At 51.8% G+C, this 22,652-nt stretch overlaps 1 protein-coding gene across 2 annotated transcripts in view; it reads right to left on the bottom strand.

The window, feature by feature from the left end:
* PLXNA2 (plexin A2) overlaps positions 1-22,652 on the bottom strand; it is a 206,308-nt gene that overhangs the window by 77,875 nt on the left and 105,781 nt on the right. The gene's annotated exons all lie outside the window — the stretch shown is intronic.

Here is a 22,652-nt window from a genome sequence, read left to right as displayed (position 1 = left end):
GCCACTGCGCAAATGGGAAGGCAAGAGTTTATTTATTTATTTATTTATTTATTTATTTATTTATTTATTTAAGACATAGAGAGAGAGAGAGACAGAGAGAGACAGAGACACAGGCAGAGGGAGAAGCTGGCTCCATGCAGGGAGCCCGATGTGGGACTCGATCCCAGGTCTCCAGGATTGCGCCCTGGGCCAAAGGCAGGCGCTAAACCGCTGAGCCACCCAGGGATCCCCCAAGGCAAGAGTTTCTTAAGCAAACCTTACGTGAGAGCAAGGGAGCGGTGGGTATAAATCTAGAGAGGCAGGTTTGGCTGGGCTGGGGCTGGGAAGGACCGACAGGCCACAGAACTGGGGTCTGGGCTCTTCCGACTGCCACTGCTTGGCCAGAAGAGCTTCCTGCAGAAAGAGGTGGCCCTGGAGCTCTCGAGGAGCGATGGCTCTCCATGCATGGTCCTGGAAGGCCCTGGAAGGCCCTGGAAGGCCCTGGACCCGGCACTGTTGGCATTGCCTGTGAGCTTATGAGACGAGAAAGTCCAGAGCCCACAGAGTCAGAAACTCCAGAATGGGGCCTGAGCAGTTCTAATGCACTCTCCAGCTGATGCTTAGGACCTAACGATGGAGAGCCACTGGTACAGGTAACCCCATTCCTTGGGAGCCATGTTTTAAATGTTAGGTCCCCAACCTTGAAGAACTGGAATAAAACTCTGCCTCGGTCTATGGAAGGAATGAGACTGATGCGGGGGAAGAGTGGGGGCCTCCGGGGACAGCTCTGTGCCCGGTGAGAACCTGGCCCTGAAAACTCTGAGTCTCTGGAGGCCCTAAAGGAAGCCAGTTTGGATCCCAAGCCCAGGTGACAGGCGGGCGTGTGCTCCAGGACCCGGCGGGTGGGGCAGGACAGGCCGGGGACGGCAGAGCGAGCTTCCTCTAGCCGAGCGTCCACGGAGTCAGGCGGCCCTGTCAGGGCTGACTCAGAGTTTAATGGCACACTCTGTGACGCCCTAATGAGCGTTTGTTTATTAGGATTGCATTTTAATTATGCCTGAGGCTCCCCCACCCCCTGGGCTGGGTGCTGGGACCCAAGGGTGGCTGGGCTGGGACAGGAGTGGAGCCATGAGAAGCGTACAGTGGAGGACGCCCTGCTCCTGACCCCCGGGACCAGGGAGCCGCTCCGGACAGATTCCACCCTCACGCTCCGCATTCTTTTCTGCTTGATCCTAAGTCCTGTAATTATACCTCTAATGAATATAACTGTCCTATTAAGTCATTTACTTAAGAAATACTCTTAATTAAAGGTGACTCATACTGTGTTCTCGGCTCCTCTGGCCTCGGGGTCCTGCGTCTCTAGTGTCTTCCGTGGCCCGATTCAGCAGGGCTGGAGCTCTCTGTGGGAAGGGCCCAGTGGGGATGTGCAGAGTTTAGGGTGAATCGCCCCACGCCCCGTCTTCTCTTCACGGTGTGAGGCCCTGCACGCCCAGGCACATGGTACCAGATTATAGTCAGTGGCGGGGACAAGTCACTGAGGGAATGGCTGGAACCAGCCTCATTCCTCAAGATCTTGAAGAACGTGGCAGATGGCTGGGGCACCCAGGGCGAGGCCAGGAAGGCCTCTGAGGCCCTGGACAGTGAGTTCCTCAGGTACAAACACATCGCCGCTCTTCAGAGTTGTCTAACCACAGACATAGGGGCCAGAGCCCTTTGCCAAGTGAGCTTGGGGACAGAGAACCCATTGCCATGTCTCTGCCTCCCTGTGTGGACACCTGAAAGGAACTACATGGTCCTGAGAACCCCGATGCGTCTCCGGGACCAACAGACGAGTTGAAGCAGCACAACACACACGGATTGTGTCCGGGGTCCCCTGCATCCTTCAACGTTTACTGCGCATTGATACTGTGCTAAGCTCTCCGTTGGGCACTGGGGCCAAATGCTCTGCCTTCCTAGAGTTCTTGGTTTCTTGGAGGATAAAACCAAGGAAACAGATCATCTCAACACAATGGGCTAGACGGCACAATAGAGGTATAAGCAAGAGACAGTCACGGCTCAAAGGACAGAAGGCCTCGGGAGGCCTAGCGCTCAGGGTTCAGGAGGCCTATAGGATTCCTCTGCAGCCAAGCAAGAGAGAGACACACAGAGAGCGGGGGAAAAGAAGGAAAAGCTGTTCTTCAGGCTGTTGGGGCCCCTCAGAGAGTGAGCATTTAATCCCCTGCTTCCCTGGAATCCGTGCCCCCCTCCTCCTGCCAGATGGTACACCTGTCCCCACACGTGTCCCCTGCCTCCTGACACAAGGAAGGAGACAGAGGCCTTCTCAGTGGCCAGGAGCCAGGTGGTAAGGATGGGAGGTGGCATGCACAGCCTGGCCGGAGCATGCAGTTGGCCTGACCGACAGCCTCCTGGTCCCCAGGGCCCGGGGCGAGGCGCACAGCAGCTGACGCCCAACTGTCTCCCCGAGCTTGCTCCTTTCCTTGCTACCTTCTTTCGGGGGTCCCACCAGCTGGCCCTCTCTCCCCTTCCAGGCACGAAGGTCTCAGACCCCCTTTCTCCTTTTCTCCCCAGGTCAGACCACTTTTCCAGCAAAGCTGCCAATGCTCTGGTGTGTCCAGGGCTGAGGGCAGACGGAAAAGGGCCCCGGCCAGGCCTGGCTGGTGGACTGAGGTCCGTGGCACCGTCACCGCAGTTCCAGGGGAGGGTTTTAGCTTTTCCAGGTGCTTTCCCACACTGTTATCTCCTTTGATCCATGCAACCCCCCAGGGAGGAAGACTGGTCGGGCGTTGTTGTGTGTTAGGATTTCCATGTGATCCACTAGGAAACAGAGGCCCCCTCAGGGCTGGCTTAGCCCTGGCTCCATCTCGTAGTGTGGCAAGGTGGCCAGTGGGAGGAGAGCTCTCCATTGCCCATGCTGGGACCTTCCTGAGGATGCGGAGGTTCAGGCGACAGTTTGAATAGACAAGGTTTGAGGTGAACCCAGACAGTGCCAGGCTCGGGAGGCAGGAAGGAACTGAGGATGGGTAATTTGCTTCTCCATCCCCACACTTCTATGTAGCTTGCTAGCACCCACTAATTGTTCACTGGGGGATTCGTGGGTGGGCGCAGTCTCTCTCTTCACAGGCTTTCCCCAAATCCCATCGGCCTGGGGCAATGGGTACAACACCCTCGAGAGGCCTGAGTGCTTGGGGCCCTGTCCTTCCCTTCACACCCGATGGGGCCAGGGTTCAGAGCCCTCACAGGGAGACAGGTGTGGGCAGCTGGTCGGAGAGGCCTAAGCCAGGGCCCAGCCCAAGCCACAGCGGACCCTCCAAGGACAGGGCGGGCTGCACCAGCCCCTGACATGCCTCGTCCTATATCTTTTACGGCTCAGCAAATTTCTGTGGGAAAAGACAGCTCCTCTCTGCTGTCCTTTCAGGCAAAGAGCTAATTGTCTATTGGATGCCTGAAGCCGCATCCTCACCTAAACCTCCATGCTGGGGATGGGTCGGGGCAGAGGTCTGGGGCAGCAACGAAAGCCCCTCCTGAGGTCTGCTCCCCAAGGATGAGGCGTGAGGAGGTGATAGGGCCTGAGGCCTCCTGCTGATGGCTGGCAGGCTCCTGGCTGGCACCGCCTGGCTCTGAGCTGGCAGTTGGCGGAGCTTGTGGAACGGAGCGAAGCAGCAGGAATAATAATAATAGTGCTAGCTTTCATTTAGCCAGAACCTACTGCATGCCAGGTACTTGGTGTGTATTATCTCATTTAATCCTATGCCAACTTTGCAGGCAAGGTAATCGTAGCTTCACTTTACTCATTAGGAAAGAGTCTCAGGTTAAATAACCCACCCAAGGTCACATGTCTTGCAGGTGGCAGACTCAGAACTGAAATCCAGGTTTGTCTGACTCCCAGGCTGGGAGTGGGGGGGTGGGGTCGGCAGAGGGTCAGTGGAGACAGGTCACCCTGGAGAGTGAAGACCCCCTCTCTTGAGGCTGCCCCAAGCGCTGGCTGTCGGGGCCACCTTTCTTTCTCCTAGAAATCAGGTGCCAGCTGCAGTGCCTCGGCATGTCCTTGGACACCACGATCACAGACTTACGATGGCTCGACGTAAGATCTTTTGACTTTAAGATGGTGTGAAAGCCATATGCGTTCAGCAGAAACCGTATTTTGAATTCTGAATTTGGGTCTTTTCCCCGGCTAGCAGCAATGTGTGGTACGGCGCTGTCTCCCACTGCTGGGCGGTGACCGTGAGCACTGTGCCCCGTCAGCCACGGGATCCCAAAGGGTAAACAACCGGCACACTGGAAACCATTCCGTGCCCATATAACCAGGCTGGTTTTTCACTTTCAGTACAGTATTCAATCCGCTACATGAGAGATGCAACACTCGATTATAAACTAGGCTTTGTGTTGGGTGATTTGGCCCAACTGTCGGCCAGTGCGAGTATTCTGAGCACGCGTTAGGGTGGCTTGCTGAACTACGGTGTTCGGTAGGCTAGGCGTACGGAATGCAGGTCAACTTACCATGGGTTTGGGGGGATGTAACCCCATCCTAAGTCTGGGAGGATCTGTACGTTCCCCTACTTGACCAACTGCACACCTCTTAGCTCCTTGTACCCTCCAGTTTGCTAGCAACGATTCCGATGGTGAATGTGGAGCGAGATGCCACAAATGTGGTGATGTCAGAGGGCCAAGGGGAAGAGAGGCCGGTGACGGCGGAAGGGTTCTTTTTTGAAGTTGGCCAGGACCAGGACAATAACAGGACAGGCTCTGAGCAGATTGCACATTTTCCATCCTGAGCCTCCTGGGAATGTCACGGAGGCCTCGAGCCCAGAGGTGGAAGGTGCTCTCTGCCCTGGTCTGGCCAGGAGTGAGCTGTGTGGTTCAGGGCAAGCCGGTTCCCCTCATCAGGGCCCCGGCTTCCTACCTCTAATGGACACCACAGCACCTGTTCATCAGCGAGCAGAGCACCTCTGAGCTCCCATTTTCAGCTTTGGCCATTCCTACGAATCCACCTCCCAGTAATTAATGGGAAGAACTCACTATGGTTTGTTCCCAGTGTTAGATGCCTTCTTCAAAAGTCAATAGCCAAGTGTGAGACCTCCTTAAATCCTCATAAAGTAAACACCAGCCCAGCCTCCTGCCTGTCCTCTCAGCTGTGAAAAGTCACATGATCGATATCCTTAAGAAAAAGGGAGGCACCAACCCCCAGAAAACCAGCTGGAGTTTCTGGAGGCTATGATTGCAACTAAAGCAACATGCAACCTTCTGACCAGAAGCTGACCCTGGGGCTGTCTCCTAAGAACTCCTGACTATCTGGAGACCTCAGGGCGGAGTGGAGTTCAAAGAGAAAATCTATTTTTAATGACTTGGGGGAGAAGAGTGGAGAGGCTGAGTAATTCGGAGTAATTAAAGCTATCTATCACTCAGAGAGTGGAATCCAAAGTTGGTTGAACTTTTCAATGACAGTTTTCTCCTCATTCATAAAACCCAGCAGAGGGATATACAGGAGTCAAAGGGGATAGGGCGGTGGCAAAAAGAAACTTCTGGCCCCGACCGGTGAAATTTGTCCTTTTGAGGAGCACTGGAGCAATGACCTCTCCTGGACCCTTTTTTTTTTTTCCTTTTTCAGGGAGAGGCCATATTTTGCACTGATGGAGAAGGTGGACAGTGAAGGGGACAGTCCTCAAGTTTCAGAGCTAGTTCCTATGCTTACCCCCATGTGACGTTAAGTTGTCAGCTCCCCCCACACCTCAATTTCCTCCTCTGTAAAGTGGGGACGATAATGATACCGACTTCACAAGGCTGTTTGAGGGCTTTGGTCTCACCTGCACATCAAGAGCCGTGCACACAGTTGGTGCTCAATAGTGGTAGTTATCACGCTCGGTCTCTATCTGCAGACCCCACTGAAGGTGGCAGTGTTTGCAAGGGAAAGCTGCAAAGGGCCCTCACCCGGGCTCTGCGCTCCTGTGTCGAGTGACCTTGAGCAGGCCACCTAGCCTCTTTGGGCTGGGACTGCCCATGTGTCAAATGGGGAGAATTACGCCTGCCCTTTGCATAAAGAGCAGTACAGCCACTCCGACTATTGTCCTTAGTAATGACTTAATCCTACCTGAGGCCGACGTGCACTAAAACCTAAGATCCTCTTCGGGAAGAAGTCAAATCAAGCTGAGTCTTCTAAGGATTCATGTAAAACGTGGGCAAAGGAAAAGCATAACGAGGGTAGGAAACCGAACGGGCAGAGTAGACATTCCAAATGCCACCCCGTATTTTCTTAGGCTCAGAGCCAGCAATACAGGGGAGGGAGAAATAGGGCCCTTTCTAGTTTTGTTTTTTTGGAAGGATCTACAAAGAAGCAGAGATGCCGATACTACGTTGTCTCCATGACAACTGTGGGTTTATTCAGTTAGGAGAAGCAGGTGGGATAGGAAATCGGAGAGGAGAGGGTTTGAGAAACTGGGCCTAAGACGTAACTAGCACAGATCTCCCACCTGGGATCCAGATGCCTAGAATCAGCCAGATCCCACAGCCTTCCCGATAGGGTCAACGTCAGCTCCTTTACCCCGGGGCGGCGGGGAGTGATGAGGGCAGGGGGATGGAGAAACATGGCAGGAATGACTCTTTATCCATCCATTCCTGTTCATTCCACACTCGTGCTTGTTCAGGTGGTTCCACTGAGGCCCCAGGATGCACGGAGCCCGAGTATAACCTTACCACACGGAGACTGATTTTCTCTAAGAGCTGGGCATCTAGCTTCTAGACTATGGTCCCAGGGCCCCATCCCCTCAACTTCTGCTCTCCCTGCCTTCCAGTTACCAGCAGAGCAAGAGGAGAGGGTCTGGAGCACCAGTTAATCCCAAATTCCCTTTGAAGCATCCATGGCACATAACGTTGGGAAGGTGAGCCTTGGGGTGGGAATCATCAGGGCCCGAGAAGAGGCTGGTCAGGATATGGAGTAAGAACACTTTTGCTCTTGTCTGGGTAAGAAGGTGGGGCCTGACTTTAGCGTGTTTTGAGATGGAGACTCAGGGAATCCTTCTATAAGAGGGACAGTGGGGCCATTAGGACATCACTGCTCCTTAAGGGGATCATAAGAATGAGCTCCTTTTGGCAGAGGTCCTGGCACTGCCTCCCAGCCAAGCTCCAGTTTCTGTCTCCTGATGCCCAACTGCACCTCTGGCTCTGAAGCTGGCACTCCTGCTTACAAACACAAGCTTGCAGGTTCTCAGGGGCTCCTTGTGTACTAATTTCCCATTCTTGGTATCTTCCCCAGAATCTGCTTCTGGGGTTATGAAGGGACGTCCACGTTGACGTTCCCAGGTCACCTTGACCTAGAGAGAGCAACCCTACTGAAAAGCGTAAGATTTGGCCAAGCCCAACCGCAGAAGCCCTTCTTGAGGCCACCCCACGACAGCCACGCACATAGGAAAGGTCAGAGCCAGCTTAGCTCTATGCACAGGCACAGGATCCGAGACAGGCGGCCATCTCTCCACCTAAGGTGTTGGATAGGTCTGAGCAGACGAGAAGCCATCAGAGTCTTGTGTTGTAAAACCAAATTTGGGTTTCCAGTGCACCTCATGGAGGGCATCTTCTCAGCCATCTGTCCATTCTTCTCTCTAACCATCTGAGACTTGGCCATCCTGTCTTCCCTGACACATGAGATCTGAAAATATTCTCTCTGATTTTTTCGTCAGATGCCAAGTGGCTGGCTCCCTTGGGAAGGACAGAGCAGTTCTTTGTCACTCACGGCTTCCTAGGACAAATTAGTAGGTGAGTGGATGAGTGTGTGTGCGCGGGTGTGTCCGTGTGCGTGTGTGTAGGGGTGGAGAGGCAGAGGCAGAGAGATGCTGGATGACAGTACATGTTAAATATCTGCCTAAGCAAGATAAAAAAAGAGAATCCCCTGCACTTACATTAAATTTTATAAATCTCCTCTCTGTATAGAGCTCAACTGTTCACTCAGGCAATGCCGGCAGGGTGGTGACGGGGAGGCAGCAAGGCTCCCGTGCTTTGCCGGATCCTCAGCCGTTGGGCTGCTCAGGGAATCTGCATAGACCGGTCAGTTGGATAAAGACCATTCCCACTGGGGCAGCAGTGACTACACCCAAAGGTGAGTCAGTAGGGGTTGACTGACCCGGCCTTGGGATCTACACGCACGAGGGGGCCGGCCTACGGTTGTTAAGAACTTGGTGCTTTATAACTTGACTTTTACAATTGGTGTTTATTTTGTTCATTGGCTTGTTGACTCATTCACTTATTCATTAGTCCATCCAGGTATGAATCATTCCTTTATCTCTTCATACACCCAACAGACCCAAGTCTTGATACCACCCAACAGTAGGTATCAAGTCTCCTACTATGGAGTTATGATTACAAGTTAGTCATGGTCCCGTGGTGCCTCTGGTGGGCAAACTAGTAAGTCCAAGTGTCATTGGACAGGCTCCTAGCCGAGAGCGATCACCTTGAGCTGGACGGACCAGGAACGCGTCACCCTTTGCGGTAGGCCTTGGAAACTCAGTGAGATTTCGAGAGGGGGGGATGGAGGAAGGAACAGCCCCCGAGGAGAGAAGAGCATGAGCAAAGACTGCGCAAGAGGAGGTGCAGAGAGGATTCCAGGAATGAGCAGTGTTAGAGCCAGGGAACCGGCAGGACAGGTGACCTGAGGCGACATCGTGGAAGGCCAGGGTGGTGGAAACAGAGCAGAAAGGAGGAGAAGGAGACATGCTGCGTTTCTTCTTTCCCCACGTGTTGCCCACCTGTCCCTGTCACAGCATCCCTGCTGCCCCCCGCCCCACACCTGCCCCGGCTGCAGGCCCCGTGGATCTCCCTTCTATTCTCCACACAGCAGACGTGTCCTGCACACCCTCATTTCTCCTTTCCTTCAGAGAGGCTGAGGGCCCAGGTCTTAGGGTCAGACCGCCCAGGTCTGCATCCCAGCCCCTTCGCTGATGAGCTGTGTGACCTCGGGCACCTTCTTCAGGTAAGCCTCAGTGGTTGACTCGTGACGTGGAGATAATAACGGCATTATTTATATAAGACTCGCTGTCTGCAGATGAGGGAGAAACAGAGGCGCAGGGAGTCTCAGTAAATTCATTTCCGGTCACACTGCCGGCAAGTTGCAGCGCTGGGATTCGAGCCCAGTCAGACGGGCTGCAGAGCTCGTGCTCCAAACCTCTACACCTAATTGTCTCAGGCACAAAGGGTGGCACGGGTTAGGAAACCAGTAGGCTGGTGCCTGGCTTACAGGGGTTACCTGTTATTCACAGGTACGTACTACGCACATGCTACGTATGCTGCATGGGCATGAAGTTCAAAGGCTGAGCAGACGAGGCTCTAATCTCCAGGTACTCCGAGTGTGGACAGGAAAACAGATAAGCCCCCCAAATTATAATGAAGTATTAGCGCCATGATTGAGATGTAGCACAGCTACAGGAGCAAAGGGAAAATCACGGAAGGCTTCCAAAAGGCAATGGTTTTAAAATGATGCCCTCAGCTAAAAAAAAAACAAATAATAACAAAAAAAAATTTTTTTCAAAAACGACGAGAAACATGGCATGTTGGATAATGTTTATAGTCCAAATGCACTACCCCCACCCCACCCTGATAGTTGAGGCTTTTGACTTCTGTTCCCCCCACCAACCAGGCTGACATGTCCACTCTAGACTCCTTCTGCTGGTGTCAACCCCCACTCTGGGCACAGTGGCCTCTGGTGCTCTGGACGGCCCCCTTTGCTCACACATTCCTGCTAATCAGAATGGCCTCCCGTCTCCTGCTCATGTGCAAACCCCTGGGCTGCTCCTCTTCCACGCAGCCTTCTTTGATCAACCTCTATGACGTCTCCTGCTAAGTTTAGAATCTGACTACCTGTCCAGCTGGCAGGACTCTAATGCACTTTGTAAACTCTTCTTAGGACTCTATCTTTTTTAGGTTACTCACGGGGCTCTGCTTTTTACTTCTTGGTATGAGATATCCCTGTATGCTCCAACTTCACTTTCTTACACAAAATAGGTCTATAAATACCTGCTGAGAAGCTAATCACACTTGCCCAGTGATCCAGGTTTTATTTTAAGCTTCTTAAGTAAATGTACTAAGAACTATGTGAAGGTTCTCTAGGTGTGGCTGACGCCCCTGGCATTTTGCTGGGATCCGTTAGGTGATGTGAAGGGGTTTTTTTTTTGTGTGTCTGTGGTTTTTTTTTTTTTTTTTCTTTTTAAATAGACTTTTAGTTTATAACCCAGTGTGTCGTGTCATGGAAAGGACATGACTGAGTTAGAAGAACTTGGCTCAGCATCGCCCTGTACTCAGCTGTGCTGGGTGAACCACTTAACCTCTCTGAGCCTCAGTTTCCATTTTTGTATATATGATCAAATATCAAAATTAAAGCATCCAGCTGGCGAAACACCAAGTTATAACGAATGCCGCATGCTAAGACGGCAGGCTGTCACACAAATCTTTCAGAGTAGATTTTCAAGATTTTTCTGCCCTTCATCTTAGGTCCCTGTCCTGAGATCAAAGAAATACAAGGACTGAGGAATAAAAAGGAGGACATTTTGTGAGATGTTTGGAGGAAGCCCTCGGAATGCTGTGACCTAGCCACCCCTTAATAGGCCCACTTGGAAAGCTGGAGACACATGCCCTGGACTATAGGGGAGAGAGTGGATGGGGAAATCCAGTAGGCAAGAAATCCAGAGACTCAGCTGCTGAGGAGCTCTTAGGAAGCGAGTGAAGGCAGGACCCTGGGGAGTCACTGAGCACTCCTCCCCCATGGCAGGCCAAGGGTGTGCAAGTGCTTCCTTGGACCAGATCCAGCTGTGGACACCTCAGAAGGACAGTGGCCTGGACACCTCTGATGACCTGTCCAAGAGAAGAAACCCGTGGAGGTGGGTTCTATGTGGAAGGAAGAGCTGGAAAATCAGGCCTGAGAGCAGAAGGCAGGAAGCAATGCCCAACTTATGGGATGTGCAGCCAGAGAAGCTCAGCAGAGGGGTGTCCAAGGGCCCACGAAGGACCTCGCCCCAAGAGAGTCAGAGCTGTTAGCCAGCTCAGAGAGCAGAAGGCGATCTTGTGACAATTCCAGTTCAAGTTGCAAAAGGGTCTCTCTGACCCTCCCTCTCCGCCTCCTTGAAGGGGTCAATGACAACACTCGGGTGGGGCAAGGATAAATGACAAAAAGAGCAGAAACATCCCTCTTGGCTCCAAGAGGGGAGCACGCAGGAGGCCCAGGCTGGAAGACGGGGGACAGCTGAGCTGCGGTCAAGGCTTCCAGAACTTTACTTCTGGTCTGGAACTGGACATTATAACTCTGGATTGAGACTGTGGTTGAGACTTGAAAGCCTTGGTGTTATGATTCAAGAGCGAGCTGAGGAGCCTCCAGCAGGTACTGGAGACAGAGGCAAGGGGACTGCGGGAGGCAAAATAAAGCGGCGTCTTGGTGCCATCCCCCAGTGTGCCGGTGGGCATGGGAATGCTAAGGACCACCGTTCCTAACTGCACGTTTTCATGACGGTCACACGAAGTGGGAGCCCCAACCCTGCACGGTTCGGGATCTGGCTGGTGGCACACATCTGTGTTACTGCCAGGGACAGATTGATGACTTACTGATAACATGATTTTAAATAAAAAAGAAACCTCTGGGCATCGACGTGCAGAGGGTTCAGCTGACTGTTCCTTCCAGGGCCCTGGTGTCCTTCCACGGAATGTACAGGGGTGCGGTCTCTTTTCCAACTCCAGTTGTTCATGGGTCAAAAGAACTTGAGAACTGCCTCCCCCACCTCCCACCCCACCCACCCCGCCCCGGGAGGCCTCAGGGGATGTGAGCACAATCATTACATGCCACATTCCAAGCTGGTCTAATGAAGACAAGGGTGTCGTGAGGCCTGGCTCCTGGTGAGAAGCCCTCTGGGTGCTCCTGTCTCCCAATCGATGGGGATTACAGCTCTGCAACCTCTCCCCCTTGTCTGGAGGGTAGAGGCGGGGAATGTTTGAATCTTTACTTCCCTCGCTGCTTTCTATTCCTGGCCTCCTTCAACGGCTGCCTCAGATGTAACCAATGTCACGGGAGCCGCCGGGGATCGAAAGGGGTGGAGGGGAACTTGGGGAAATGGAAGAGAAACAAAAGATTCTTTTCCTTTTTTTAAAAAAAATTTAAACAGGTGCTTAGGAAATTAATTAGAGCAAATAATCACCAAGTTGTCTGAGTCTCTATTTTATTTAGTGCATGCCGGGTCTGCTGGAAAGAAAAAAAAGGGGGAATTTTAAATAATTTTGGAGTTATAACTGATGTAATTAGGTGCTCAGTGAACACTTAGCATCGAGCTGTGCTTATTAAAATTACTGTTTTAATCAGAACATTGCTGGAGAATCATTAATAATACAATGGCTTGATTCCCTGGAACTCTAATTAGACCTGGACTTTTAACCACCTGAGCGTAATCTGGCTCCGTCTGGATGCGCACCACGGGTGATGCATTATCATTTCAGGGCATGTGGGGATGGAGCATCAATACTGCTATTTAGTGACTGCCTGAATGCTTTATTTTGGAGTGTGACAGTGTGTTGAGGAGGCCCGGGGGGGCAGGAGGGCATTGATGCTGAAAGGTGGAGATGGAAGTGAAGGGGGTCAGCCAAGGGCTCGGGGTTGGAGGTCTTCAGGAAGGAAAGGCAGGAGATACTTCTCCCGCCACCGGGGGAGCCTTACCCATCATTCTATAGGGGAAACAATCAAGCCAAGATGTCACAGACCGGCTAAGTGTCCCGTTTCCTGGGTCACTCTGCCTTCACGGGGCCTGCCGGTCATCCAAACCAAATACGGGCCCAGACGGGTGCAGCATTAGGCCCTGCCAGGCCACTGTCATCTAGAAATCTAATCTATCATTCACCGAGTGATTACCAAAGGTTAATCTGGTGAAGGGCTGGGACCACTTCTTAAGTTCCCCGTCCGGCACTTTGGGTCACCCTAGAGAGAGACCATGAGACAGGCTGAGCTTTTCCAGAATCTTCTAATCTTTACAGGCATTTCAGGGTTAACTCGGTCCACAGCCTGGAGAGAGGCTGAGTGGATGTGTTCATGTCTCCGGAGACGCTTGGCTGAGCTGGTGTTTGGGGAACGGGGTCAATGCCCCAGCTCCGAGCACAGAGCTTTTGGTTTCTCCTTCAGCGGGTGGCTCGGTTGTATCAACACTGATTTGGCCCCCCTTGAGGGTGGAGTCCTCGGATAGATGTCACAGGGGTGCCCAAGAGCAAAGGAAATGGAAACACGCTCTCTGCCCTCCTAGAGCTTGCTAACTAGTTGGAAGGACATAACAAAGATGTGAAAACAAGATTTAGGATACTTAAAAGGCAGACACTGAGAAGGGAAAATTAAGCTGGACCGGGGCAAGGGCAAGCGGAGTTAAGTGGTGATCAGAACACGATGGGATTAATCAGAGAGGGGGTAAAGGCCTTGCAGAAGAGGACGCGGGGCCAGGGAGGGGAGGCAGCCCTCTCTGTGCCCTCATTAAACATTCTTCTGGCTGCTACTGGAGGCCTCCAGACAACAGCATTGAACTCTCCGAAGCTCCCTCTCTGGGCCACCTCTAGCCAGTACAGCACTTGTGTGCAATTGGAAAAAGTCCTCGCCTCTAGGCCCTGCGTGGTTGGAGAGATGAGCGAGGACTCAGTTTCAGCCCCCACTTGCCCCTCAGCCTGATGCTGTTGTGCAGTACACAACCTGAACCATCATATCTGGCAGCCCTGATGCCCAAATTCTCCAGGGGAACAGAGAGTCAAAATGTGTGGTGTGGGTCCACTGGAGTTTGAGCCTAGCTGAGCCAAAGACAGAATATTTTTAAGGGTTAAATAGCATGCCTCTTATAAGCCCTGCGGGGACCGGTGGGTGGGGGGGTGGTCAGTGGGAGGCACAAAGAAAGTCGGAATCCAGTGTGGGCTGAGGAGCAGGGAAGTCACCACGGAGAGTGTGGGACTCGAGGAAGGCAGGGCGAAGAGTCCCGAGCAGGAAAAGATCAGGAAAAGATCGCAAGGCAAAGCGGAGAGAATGAGCTTTGGGGTGTGTTCTGGGGATCGTGAAGGAGACCAGAAGGATACCCCATTCAGATATCTTTTCTTACTGGTTCCACTGGGAGTAGACATTTTAAATAAGGATCAAGAAAGTAAAACAACTCTAGGCCCCCCTCAAGGAAGCACAGCCCACTGGAAGAGGTTTGCTATAAACCAGCAAGGCCAGGGGAGGGAGATTTTCATTGCAGGGGAGCCCTAAGGGGAGCCTCAAGGTCCAGATGAGGGACAGGAGTGCCTCCAACTTCCAAGATCGTCTCTGGGGTGGGCCCTTCATCCCTTTCTGGACTCCCTACAGCCTCTCACCTCGGGTCGGGGGATGGGGGCTTACATGTACTGAATGCGAGGGGGCAGGCGGTCCCTGTGCTTTGGAACAAATGGCAGGGCCTCAACTCAAGAATTCCTGTGCTTCTGAAAAAAAAATACTATGTCTCTCTCTCTCTCTCTCTCTCACACACACACACACACATACACACGCTGAGGGCCCATCATTCCACAAACTCGTGCTCTTATGCAAACAGACTCGTGAACACAAACATGCATTCATACCACACACGCACATTCCACAGCAGCACACTCACACACACACACACTCACGCCGACACTCCACTCCATACACACATTCATGTCACACGCGCTCGTAACGCGCAGCCGTTCCTACCCCACTTCTGCGCCCGCCTGCACACAACTGTGGGTAGGAAGAGCCATCAGGAGCTGTCTCCGTCGGGTGTGTAGTGAAGAAGGATTAGGGCCGCCCAAGATTAAACAGAGGAGTTAAAAATGACAAACAGACTTCTAAACAGGATTAGAGTCTTAATGAAAACCATAATGAATGGAAGAGCCGCACAGATACCATCCATTAATGGCCATAAATATCAGACCAACAGATGAGATCTTAGACACTGGAGTTCGGAACCCCATCAAATTACTTCTATTGTGATTCATCAATAAATAACGAAGCCCAACGTCATATTTGAGGTCTTATCATGCTTCGAAGAATAGACTCGGAGGCCAGAAAGACCTGGGCTTGAATTCTGGTTTCGCTCCTGACAAGCTTGGGCATGTTCCTCTGCTTGTTTGATTTCAGTTTCTTCATCTATAAAACGCAGATAATTATCCCCCTAATAGGGATGTTGTAGAGATTAAATGAAGTCCTGGACAGCTCTGATAATAACTTATAATAATATTAATAATTTATTATTACGGTTATGATTAAGTCTCACTGTTATCGCTTGTTGCCTCCCCTTTTCAGCCTCCTGGGGGGAAGGAGGGCCAATTGGCTGGTGGGATCAGTAGAGAGAGAAGGCAAAAAGGGAAGGGAGATGGAAGGAATACGAAGAGCAGAAAACTGAGGCAGGGGCACAGCAGGGAGAAGATGGGGAAAGGATAAGAAAATGGGAAGAAGGATGGCACACCTCTTGGATGCTACACCCGGGCATCATCCCTGGTGGGCTGCCCGTGCCCTCCTGGGTGGCGGTTACCAGGGGAAGGTGAGGGTGAGTTGTAGCTACACAATTACAGCCCAGCCTTCCTAACATTTTTTCCAATAACAGCTTTATGGAGATATAATTCATAAAACCATAATTCATAATTTCATAGGATTCACCCACTTGAAGTGTGTACCATTCAATGGTTTTTGGTAGATTCACAGAACCATACAACCATCGCCACCAGCGATTGGAGAACATTTTCATCACCCCAGAAAGAAACCCCATATCCATTAGCAGCCACTCCCTCTGCCTGCCCCCTCTCCCACCTCCCGGACACCCGCTCCTGCTCCAGGCCTGGGCAACCCACCACAGTCGACTTGGTCTCTATGGATTTCCCAGTCTGGACATTTCCCATAAATAGAAGCAGACGCTATGTGGTGTTTTGTGGCTGGCTTCTTTCCCTTAGCAGCATGTTTGCAAGGTTTGTCCACGTTGTGGCACATTTTAGTGACTTCTTACATCTCTTAATTCAAAGCCAAAAAAGGTGAAGACAGGGGGCTTCACATACCCACACACAAGTGTCCTAATGGCAACTGTCCAATAGTTGACCCTGAGAAAGCTCACCGAGCCAAGGTCGGCCACTAAGTCAGATACCCAGAGGCCAGCCAGTTGGAGTCTTCCTTCATTTTTACCGTCGGGGGAACCAAAGTGCAGGGAAATGATATGTTTGTCGAGTGTATGTGTTTGGCGCCTTCCATATGCTTCTCACGAACACAGGAAAACAAAATAAGATCCAAATGTAAGGCTCTCTCGCCTATGGTTTTATGATTTAGATTTAATGTTAAGAGGCAAATGAGAGTCTCTTGGTATTCCGCACATATGTCTCTCTTATCTCTTAAAAGTGACAATTCCCAACTCTATTTTTACAGTGTAAAAGGATGACTCTCCTCTAATGGTTGTCTGTCATTGTTTATGTTTCAAGTAATTTTTATACATTCAAGACTGTAGCCTTAGGATGCAGGAAAGTGACACCCCCGAGCCAAAGGCCGTCCCTGAGGAAGGGAGGGCTTGTGAGCCGGACTGAGAAGGACCAGGCTTGTCACTGGACTCAGGAAAACGTCAATCACCTTTGCTCCGTCACTGAAGTGAGAGGTGTCCCCTGAGGGGCCACTATTCTGAGAGTTTCAGGAATGACAGGGCACTATCTGCTCAGTCCCGCTGACCCTACAGATGGAGAACATTTAAACACCGAGTTGTGTGTGCGGCTTCCCTGCCCGTACTGTGCCGACCACCGTTACCCCGTGGCCACTAGATGTTAGTCTAGGGCCGCGGGAAAAGCAACCGAACTTCATGCAAAATGGAACTGGACTAGGGACACCTGGGTGGCTCAGCGGTTGGCACCTGCCCGCAGCTCAGGTCGTGATCCCGAGATCTGGGATCGAGTCCTGCATCGGGCTCCTTGCGAGGAGCCTGCTTCTCCCTCTGCCTGTGTCTCTGCCTCTCTCTCTCTCTCTGTGTCTCTCCTGAATAAATAAATAAATCTATCTTTTAAAAAAATGGAACTAGACAAGTACGCCACTGATGGATACTTATGCGATCACGAGCCCAACGAGAGAGGGTCAAGTGAGGCCTTCTTTCTTCCCTACAAATTCCTAGTACTGACTTAGCTTGCATCACCGGGACAGGAAACTGTCCCCAGGCAGGCCGAGGTGGTGCGAGGAGCGACGGTGCCCTGAGATGCCAGGCGTGGTGGCCGCGAGCTGGAAGGACCCAGCTCATGAGGAATGCCCTGAAGTTCAGGTATGATTACTGGTCACTTCCTCTCAGGGCTATTCAGTGATCATAGTCTCTCCAGTGACCCCAGTGGGTACCGTGAGGGTCACAGGGCTCACTGAATTCACTTGAAAATGGCACAATAACTATACCAAATGGCCTGGTGTGTAAGACCCTCGTCGGCGAAATAAAATGACACAATGCTGCCACTCTAAAAAGGTCAAGCATTGTTTATTAACAATGCCCGGAGAATCTCATTAAATCCAGGAGCGTGAGGACAGAACTAATATCATACATGTGAGGTGATTTGCATACCAAGGAGGACCGGTGGCCCTGGGACCAGGCTCGCACTGTAAGTCTCCCGAGGCTACTGTTCAGAAGGCCCCTTGCCCTTGGCCGGCCCTCAGCTCTGCTCTGCATCCCAGCTGGCCCGGAGGAGGTGCTGGGCACATCTTTGCAGCCCCAGAGCTCCTTTCCTCTGTTGCAAATTACATCTCAGTGCAAACAAACAGGTGATCCCAGGTGTGGGGAAAGGGACTTTGGAACCAAGTGAGGGTGGCTAGAATTTTCTCCATTAACCTGGGCCTGCTCCAATTTGCACTCTGAGCATACATTTGCATGTTGCATTCCAGAGGCCCTAATTCTAAGAATATTTGATAAAATAAAATTGATTCTTGTAATCCTCTGTGATCATATTCAAACCCAGTATTCTCAGCTTGGCCCACAGAATGGGTTTGCCTGCCGGCTTTCCTCCATGCTTTCTTATTAAAATTGTTTTCTCACACACTGATTGAGTGTACAGTCGGTGCTGGGAGGGGACAGGGTACCTCTGACCTGCATCTGGTCTCCTAGAAGCTTAGAGCCTAATGGGGGAGACGCCAGATATTTATTAGATCTTGTCACTTTTACCATGAAGTTAAAGAAGCTCTGAGAGCTGAATACATTCTGATTGGAGTGAACTGGGATGCTTCTGAGTTCTGTTGGGGACATAAGGAGCAAGGACACACGGAGGTGGCAGCAAGTGGACACTCCCAGCTTTCTACAAGTTCAAAACACCTGCATGGTACTTTAGCCTATCGTCTGTTTTTCCTTCATGTAGGGAGGCTGTTAATGAGAAAGTCCTTGACATGAGATGGCCGAAGGCTGAACCCAGCAGGTCTCAGAGGCTTGGGAAAGGCCCGTGACTATGGACAACCACTGGGTGGGCCAGGCAGCGAGCGTGGCCAGGCCATGGCTGAGAGCAGGATGCCGGCTTAGCCTGGCTCCCTGCAGAAAGCTTGGGGCCTCAGGAAGCAATCTTGAACCAAGCAGTGGCTTGGTTTTTCCTGGCTCCTCTAGGAGCTTAGGCTTTTCCTGTGGTTCTGGAGCTGGGATCAATCATGGACTATGTGGCCTGCTTTTCTTGGAGAAATCAGACTCCTTGTGAGCCAGTCTCTAGCGGTTAGTGAGCTAAGGATTGCCCAATACTGCCAGGGTTCGGCTGGGATGATTAAAGATTTATTTATTTATTTATTTATTTATTTATTTATTTATTTATTATTTTAAAGATCTTTTTAAAAAGCTACTACTTACTGAACGTTTGCTATGTGCCGGGTACCGAGCTCATCGTTCTATGTACATCGCCAGTTCAATCCCCCGCAACAACCCGATAAAGTAGAGTCTATGGTTATTGACAATTTATCTAAGAGGAAACTGAGGGCTTAGATTAGATAAATTTGACAAAGGTCAATGTAGTAAGAGCTGGGGCCGGGACTGCAGAGGTTCTTAACGGAGCCTGTGCTTCCCCGCTGCCGCCGGGCCTCCCACCAGCAAGCAGGTAACGCGGAGCGTGTTCGGAGCGCCTGGATTCCCCTCGCCTGCCCTGCCTTCCCCGGGAGCCACGGGCTCTGCTTTGACTTTCTCCTCTGCTACTCGCCTCCTCTCCCTACGTCCAGAGCGCTCCTGGAAGGAAGCTCATGAGAAGGGATGCAGGCACACTATGTCCTGGGCCCAGGGACAGGTGACCTTTCCAATTCAGCACCTTTATAAATCTTACCTAATGAAGTTAAAGGGAAAAAAGAATTAATGAATAAATGAAGGTTAAATCACTCCCTGCAGAAAATTGATGCTGACAGCAAGGGCCAAGAAGAGAGCTTGGAAAGCAGGGAGCTGACTTGCACAAGAGGCTTTTAAAATTCCTTTCCCGAAATTTGAGAGAGCCGTGCGGCCGGCCAGCTCTGAGATGGGCAGGGAAGGCTGGGACCCCCACGGCAGATGGCCTGACGGTGATGGAGTAAGAAAGCCATACTCTACCTTGGGTAAAGTTTTTGGAAGCCGGTCTGGGTGTTTATGATACAGGGACATATCTGTGTGCAACACACACACACACACACACACACACACACACACACACACACTGTACACATGGTTAACTCTTGCAGCTCAGCAAAGACAGGCAGTTTGGGTCTGCCCGTCTCATTCCTGGCCTCCTGGGACCTCTGCGGAATGTCTTCTTGTCAGCACCCACTTGTTAGCTGTGTCGATCTCCTTGTCACCACCCTGGTTGTCTCCACCCTCAACTTCCACCCCCACATCCCCAGGGCTGCACCCCTCAGCCCAATTGGCTCCGAAGGGCCACAGGTGAAGGCATGGCTGGGCCGAGGGAGGCAAAGAAAGAAAAACAGAAACAGCCACTCGCCAACATAGGCCAGCGGCCAGAAGAGGTGCAAGGAGAGGCCAGGGTTTTGGGGAAAGGGGATGCAAGAGGACATGCCTGATAAAGCTCACAGGGCAAAATGTGGGTGGGGGCCTGGGAGGGACTTCTGCGACTCACGGAGTCACTCCCTCTGGGGCGTGTCACTTGCTGGCCTAAACCTACCTCAGTTTGGCTCCCTGGCGAAATGGGAATGAAGAGGAGGCCTGCGGAAAAGGATCAGAGGCAAAAATCGCCCCTGGTGGATGCACGGAGCAGAAAAGATGGGTCATTCCGCTTCCCCTCGTCTCGTCTGTGCCCACAGGTTTTTAAGAATCTGATCATGAAGCCAGGGAGGTTCTGAGAGACCAGCAGAGCATGCCCACCCTGCAGTGGGATGGGGGGCACGGGAGGCAGGAAGCTGGCGCTGGGCTGGTGGAGGGTGGGCTGGAGGGGAGGGGGGAGGCGGAGAGACCTGAGCTGACTAGATCAACCAGTAAATAAAAGGTCACAGTGATTTTTTCAGGCACCCAGGGAGAAGCAGGCAGCGAGCTCTGCTGACGGCAGGAGCTGACAATTGGCAAATGAGCCTCTGCAGTTATCTGTTTCCCTTCCTTATTCTTGTCTCCTAAGACAGAGGCTAGAAATAGATGCAACTGGCAGATGACTTAAGGAAGAAAAATGAGCAACGTGTTAGTTATGGGGGGCTCAGTGGTAGTGAACCAGGGAGCTGGTGAGTTAACCGGGGAGTAGGAAGAGGGTGGAGCTGGGGCTGCCTGCAGGGTTTGGCTCTTGCTCTGTCCCAGCCACTTTGCAGGGACCTGTCCCTTCAGCTCAGCAGCCCTAATAAGGCAGGTCTTACTGCGTCCCTCACTTTACAGAGAAGAAAACGGAGGCTTAGGGGTGCCTGGGTGGCGCAGTGGCTGAGCATCTGCCTTTAGCTCAGGGTGTGATCCCGGGGTCCTGGGATCGAGTCCTGCATCGGGCTCCCCGCAGGGAGCCTGCTTCTCCGTCTGCCTGTGTCTGGGCCTCTCTCTCTGTGTCTCTCATGAATTGGGTAGATAGAATCTTTGAAGAAAAAAAAAAAAAGAAAAGAAAAGAAACCTGAGGCTTAGAGAGGATGAGCCAGGCCCTGCCGAAGAACAGCAGAGCCAAGACTTGAACACAGGCCGATCTGTCCCCAGAGATGAGCTCTTTGCATTATCCTTCAGTGTCTCCTTTCCACATGCTGTCTCTTTTCTTGTCTCCCGTCTTCCTCGCCCTCTCTTCCTAACCTTCAACAAGTGTTTATTAAGACACTGGGTGCTTGGTGCATGAGAGGTTTTCCCAAGGACTGTGGCAGGCGGGTGTGTCCAACTAAAGTCCGCTCGCTGCCTGTGTGCCACGGATATTCTTTGAACACTGAAACCTCCGAACCCTTGCCTTCCTTCAGCCCCAACAATAACAAATTGGGGGGACCAGTCCCTGAATACGCTGACCTCTTTCATGCCGCTGTGCTTTCCTTCACTTGAGAAATCCTCCTTTGCCTTTTGCTCCACTTGGTGAGCTCCTCTCCTTTCATGAGTCACCTAGAACGACACCTCCTCCAGGAAGCCTTCCTTGACTCATAGACTGTTGGGTAGCACCTGTCAGGCATCCCCAGCACTCTGCATACTGTATCACACTCCTGTTTCCCTGGCATATGTGTGGTTTTTGTCAGGATGAACTCTGTGCTCACGGTAGGTTCTCAAAGGTTGTTTGATAAATTGCTCGGAAGCTGAGTGGTTAACTAAGACGGCATTCTCCGCTCTGTTCATTTTTCTCTTTCCAATCTTCTTTCTGCTCGACTCTCATGTCTGCCCATCTCCCTCTTCTCATTAAATATTACTTGAGGGACAGAGGCTGAACCCAGACTGTTTGCTAAGCCACCAACAGCCGATGACACACCTTCACCTGCTGCGCATTTCAAACCCCAACCTGTTTGAAGAAGCGGGGAGTGAGTGGGAATAACCAGGAGGGGGAGTGAGGTTGCTCCTTGTGGAGTGGCAAAGGCTCTGGGAATTTAACCGTGGGGCAGTGCAAACCATGAACTCGGGACTTGGGGTCCCTGAGCTGGGCAGGCTACAGAAAGATCAAAGGGCCAGCTTGGAAAATGCAGGCAAGTGGGGCTCTGGAAACAAGCAGGCCAGAGGAGAAGGAGCACAGAACTGCTTTCCCCCGCAGTGAGCACAGCCCAGGCTGATCTGCAAGCAACCCGAGGTCAGCTTCCCATCTCATGGGACCCCCATGTTCATGGAACATCTCCTGCATAAAAGGCCTGAGCCATTTGTACAAACAGCCAGCAGGAGTGGGACCTAGCTCCCTTTTCCCCTGCATGGGCACCTAGAACCCCAGCCCACAGATGAAGGAGCCTCAGCAAGTGGCCTAACACCCAGCACCCATGTCCCACCCTCTCTGTGGGCGAGGGGGAGGCACGTGGAGAATGGGCTGTGCGCCTCAGAACTTCAAACTGTGCTCCGTGGAAGGGTTCACAGAATTTCCCTTTCCTCCCTCCCCCCTTCGCGGGCGCCCGGTGCATCTCTTGGCACCTCCGAAGCTGAATCTTCACATCATAGCAACTGTCCTACTCATCAGTGCATGGAAATAACTTTTCACGACGGCTCCTCTGATGTTGCCATCTTTTGTGTTGATCAAAACAACAAAACGAATCAGACTCTCGGCGTTTGATTGAAGCCTAATTGGAAATCCAAAGTGGCACTAAATGTTATGGTCTAAATAAAACACATTCAATTACA

Source organism: Canis lupus, chromosome 6, assembly GCF_048164855.1.
Source record: "Canis lupus baileyi chromosome 6, mCanLup2.hap1, whole genome shotgun sequence".
Taxonomy (NCBI): Eukaryota; Metazoa; Chordata; class Mammalia; order Carnivora; family Canidae; genus Canis; species Canis lupus.
The sequence above is the reverse complement of the archived record's forward strand: the minus strand, read 5'-3'. Positions and strand labels throughout refer to the sequence as shown.